Source organism: Aphidius gifuensis, linkage group LG5 (genome assembly GCF_014905175.1).
Source record: "Aphidius gifuensis isolate YNYX2018 linkage group LG5, ASM1490517v1, whole genome shotgun sequence".
NCBI lineage: Eukaryota > Metazoa > Arthropoda > Insecta > Hymenoptera > Braconidae > Aphidius > Aphidius gifuensis.
Window position 1 is genome coordinate 10,731,811 of NC_057792.1, and position 5,565 is coordinate 10,737,375.

Below are 5,565 nucleotides of genomic sequence, written 5' to 3' on the forward strand. Positions count from 1 at the left end.
GAATGAGTCGAATTTTCTGATTGGTATGACTTTTTATAAAAATTCAGGGGTATAGCACTACGTTTATTTCGGTAGGGTCTTTCTTTACTTATTTGGCAGGCTAGTTACTTCCAATCTCCAGATTAATTTTAGTAAATATCAGCCATTTTTCTTTCATATGATAAACTTGTTAAATATCTACCCTCTCTGCCACATATCTCCCTTACCAGCTCAATATAGCAGATTTCTTCGAATAAATTATGATATTATATATATATTTTTTGTGTATCAAATATTTATTAAATGAATGAGAATTGACAATAAAATAAAACTACATGTTAATTTACAGAAAATATATAGTGAAAAAATTAAAAACGGCTGTTATTATTAATGTACTTTTTATTTATAACTTAACTATGACTGATTTTTTATTACAGTTTCTTCGATGAATGCATTATAAAAAAATTTTAATATGATATTATATATTCTATTAATTGTAATAAAAGTTCTATTTATTTATTTACATATTATGTGTGTTGGTGAGATTACAATAATACATGTGACTAAAATTTTGTTAATAATTATGTTATATTAATCACGAAATGATTTTTTTGTTTACATTCATTTCTTAAAAAAACTTGCTGACAGTATTTCAATTTCCAAAAGTAAACTAAAATCTTACTAGTAATTAATATGTTAAATGAATTAGAATACTATTAACAGGAGTAGCTATGGATTTAATGTAATTTGCTTAATGACTTTTCTGCCTACGTCAATTCTTTACATCTTTACATAGATAATTTGTTGAATGAACTTAAATAATGCTGGAAAATATACATGAGAAAGTAATGTACACAAAGAAATTATGTGGTAATCTACATACTTTCATTAGTTACACTCTCCGACAATATTTTAATTCATCAAAATAAATTACGAGCAAGCTCGTAATCGATCGATATAATTAGACTGTTCATATTAGATGATATAAAAATTATTAAATAAAAAGATAATTTAAATAATAATTATTATTATTGGTATAATCAATTGTAGGTAAATCATTTGATGTCGTTGATTGATAAAATCGGTATTGAAGCTATTTAGTCCATTGGAGAAACTCTTTCACTCTATAAATATGATGTAATAGATTTCTGGAAATAAAAAAATATGTAATTAGCAATGCGGGTTGTAAGTGATTAATATATGAATTAAATAACATGGTACCTTTTGTGTTGGATGGAATAAGTTTCGCCTGTATAATTTTTCCTATGACCCGATGAAATAGTTCATGGATCGACGTTTGCAGCTAATGCGCCATTATTCTTATCAATGCTACTGTCAGCAATCATTCAACCTGAATAAAAAAAAATTTGTTGTAATAATTTCGTTCGAAATATTCATGTAAAGCCGTTATTTTGTAAAGTAGTGGCTAAATAGCAGTTTTAAAAATACAATAGAAATTGTAAAAGAAAATTTATAGACGTCAAAAACATCGGGTAAGTATGTGGAAAAATAGTTGAGGGAGGGGGGGGGGGAATGAGCGAAAAATTTATTATTAGTTTTAAAGGAGTCCGGGTTGGTTATGCAATTATTGATTGAATTTTTATGTCATATAGTTTATAGATGAATTTATTTGATTTTTATTTGAAAAAAAAATTCAATTTTGAATAAAGAATAATTTGTTTCATTATACAATAAAAGATGTAGCTAAATGGCAAGTGAGCGCCCGAAGGGCGCGAGCAGTGGGGGACGTAATTAAGAGGAAAATTTATTTGTTTTAAAAGAGTCCCGGTTGGTTATGTCATAAGGTTTATACGGAAATATACTTGATTTTAATTTGAAAAAAAAAATTTAATTTTTAATAAAAAATAATTTTTTTTATTAAACAATAAAAGGTGTAGCTAAATGGCAAGTGAGCGCCCGAAGGGCGCGAGCAGTGAGGGGCGTAATTAAGAGAAAAAAACAAATGAATGAGTAATTAAAAAGTCAAGTTACAACGAAAAAAACAAATTTAAAATTTAATTTCCAATATAATATTATTTTATTTTAGTCATTATTATTTTTTTTTGTAACACCGGATAACAATAGAAAACAACACTAACGGGGGACATCGTTTCTTTCTTGTGCTCAGTTTCGTAGTTGTATTTCGGTGCTTTTTAATGAAATAATAATAACTAAAATAAAATGATATTATATTAAAAAATTGATTTAAATTAATTTTTTTTTTTTATCGTACAACTTAAATTTTTCATACTTACTAATGCTAATGGTAAATTAATTTTATTCGAAAAAATTATTCGCGAGAAAAAAAAAGCTAAGCATTTAATGTAAAAGAAAAATTTAATCCAAACAGTTTATATTATTATACATTGAAAGATGTAGCGAAATGGCAAGTGAGCGCCCGAAGGGCGCGAGCAGTGGGGGGCGTGATTAAGAAAAAAATTTATTAGTTTTAAAGGAGTCCTGGTTGGTTATGCAATTATTGGTTTAATTTTTATGTCATAAGGTTTATACATAAATTTATTTATTTTCAATTTGAAAAAAAAAAATTAATTTTTAATAAAAAATAATTTGTTTAATTAATCAATAAAAGATGAAGCTAAATGGCAAGTGAGCGCTCGAAGGGCGCGAGCAGTGGTGGGCTTAATTAAAAAAAAAAAATTAATGAGTAATTAAAAAGTCAAGTTACAACGAAAAAAGCAAATTTAAAATTTAATTTCCAATATCATATTATTTTATTTTAGTTATTATCATTTTTTTTTGTAACACCGGATAACAATAGAAAACAACACCAACGGGTGACATCGTTTTCCTTTTGTGTTCAGTTTCGTAATTGTAATTCGGTGCTTTTTAATAAGATAATAATAACTAAAATAAAATAATATTATATATAAAAATTAATTTAAATCAATTTTTTTTTTATCGTACAACTTAAATTTTCCATACTTACTATTGCTAATGGTGATTTGATTTTTTCGAAAAAATTATTCTCGAGAAAAAAAAGCTAAGCATTTAATGTAAAAGAAAAATTTAATTCAAAGAGTTTATATTATTATACAATAAAAGATGTAGCTATATGGCAAGTGAGCGCCCAAAGGGCGCGAGCAGTGGGGGGCGTAATCAATAGAAAAATTTATTAGTTTTAAAAAAATTTATTATTTGAAAGAAAATTAAATTTTTAATAGAAAATAATTTGTGTTTTTAACCAATAAAAGGTGTAGCTAAATGACAAGTGAGCGCCCGGAAGGCGCGAGCAGTGGTGGGCTTAATTAAAAAAAACAAATTAATGAGTAATTAAAAAGTCAAGTTACAACGAAAAAAGCAAATTCAAAATTTAATTTCCAATATAATATTATTTTATTTCAGTTATTATTATTTTATTTGTAACACCGGATAACAATAGAAAACAACACTAACGGGAGACATCGTTTCCCTTTTGTGCTCAGTTTTGTAGTTGTATTTCGGTGCTTTTTAATAAAATAATAATAAGTAAAATAAAATAATATCATCTAAAAAAATTAATTCAAATCAATTTTTTTTTTATCGTACAATTTAAATTTTTCATACTTACTATTGATAGTAGTAATTTAATTTTTCCGAAAAAACTAAACATCAAGGAAAATTTTTCCAAATATAAATTATAAATGTTAAAATTATTAGGCACTTGAGATCAATTTACCTTATTTTTTAAAAATATTTCCATGCAGCTTAATGCTGGTCCTTGTCCGTAGTCTACTATCCTTTGTTGTTCCTGAGCTCCAGGCGACAAAGTTGTCACAGCGTTAATGAAAAAAAAATATTTGACATAAATAAAAAACATTTTTAAATATAGAAATTATTTCAATTCAAAAAAATTATATTATTTTGAGTTATTATTATTATTTTTACATCACCTGAATACAATAGGAAGAAATCAAGTGGAGGTCATGGTCCCTCTTTTGGGCTGTCCTTTATGGTTGAAATCAATTGCAGTGGAAACGTAAAAAATGGAATATTTTAAAACATATAATTAGTAATAATTCCTAATTTTTTTAGATATTTAAATACAGATAAATACTCACTTTAGTATATAATATGTTTCTCACCAAGTGCGTAATCAAAAAATAACAAAAAGGCTTTTTCAACTATCATAACTATAAGTAATTATATCAGGAATTTAAGCTAAGATAATGAAGGTCTCAGTCCTTTTTCTATTTAACATCCTTACCCGTTCTATTTAATTGTTTTATTTACACGCGTATGCTATCTATCTAGCCTAAAAAACTCGATTGTTAATTATAAGTCGGATTGTAGAACTCGCGTTTTATCAACAATTCCGGTATCGTTTAAATTTTTACTATCTTCTTTTTTTCTAGTTGGATCTTTAAATGCATTATTTACGGTCCGGCAAAATTCTATAATTAATTCTTCACTAAGTTAATTAATAAAATCTGTTTTAAGATCATGATCGGAGCATATAAACCAATCTAAAGGAACAACTTCGTGTAATGACATTTGTGTTTTATGTAAGATATCGTTTTCGTATAAAAATAATTTTATGTTACAAGGGCAGTGGGAATAATGTGTGAATTTCCAAAGCGTAAGAGGGGTAGTGCGCTTTTTGGAAATTCACACATTATTACCACTGTTCCTAGTAACATAAAATATAGTTTGTTACATGTGCCCAATCAGAGAGCCCGCTCACAACTCATTTGGAGGGGAAACACTCGCCAAGGCTCGTGCTTGCCCCTCCAAATTCGTTGAGAGCACACTCTCTGAGTGGACTTGTAACGAAATATACTATTACATTACTATTAAAATGGTTGATAGCTATTTCAAAACTCTCTATTAGTGACAGTAAATAAGGATTCAATAGAACGTCCATGGTACGCGAGCAACTATTACAATTTGTTTTTATATCTTTAAAAACTTTTATAGCAAAGTCAGCAATAACGATGTTGGCCAGCTCACAAGTATTCACGATGAGATCTTCCAGACTTTTCGATTTACTCTCAGAAATTCGAAGCACTGGAATATCATCATCCACATCACTTTCTGGATCTTCTGCAATGTAAAGCTTGCCTTCGTCATCGCTAGAGACACTATCTGAATCATCCGGATATTCTAATAACGGTATAGGGCCAGTTAAATACCCATCTTGAGCATAGGTCGTTTCATTTGAATCCTTTTTTGACCCTTTGCTATTCCCTATCGTTTTATAGACTTGATCTTTATTGTCAATCGCGTTATCGTAATTATTATCTTTATTATCATCTACAAAATTAAATAAATCATCGAAACTTAGTAATTTTTTTCTATTATTACTTTCGCAGTTAGTTTTCTTAGAATAACTTTCAGTACAATTCACGATTAATGCAGTCTTCATGCATGCTAATGAAGTTACACAATCGAGACTCGTACTGTCACCACAGATCGATCTAAAGAAGCCGAATAAATTTTCGAGGGGATCTTGTGTCGCTTGACGTGTAAAAAATTCTTGAAACCCTTGTGATTCTAAATATTTCCAAATGTTTTGAAAACTTGTCAGGATCGTAACAATGTTTTCAAATGTTGGTGGTTTTCGAGCAGTCGTTCCTTTATAATTTTCTA

General features: G+C 27.9%; 1 long non-coding RNA gene across 1 annotated transcript; it reads right to left on the reverse strand.

The window, feature by feature from the left end:
- Positions 1 to 626: 626 nt before the first annotated feature.
- Positions 627 to 3,758, reverse strand: LOC122857612. Its single transcript, XR_006374243.1, has 3 exons — positions 3,656 to 3,758; positions 1,201 to 1,330; positions 627 to 1,127 (listed from the first exon to the last, which is right to left on the reverse strand). It is a non-coding gene; the product is annotated as an uncharacterized LOC122857612 (long non-coding RNA).
- Between the last annotated feature and the right edge of the window lie 1,807 nt (positions 3,759 to 5,565).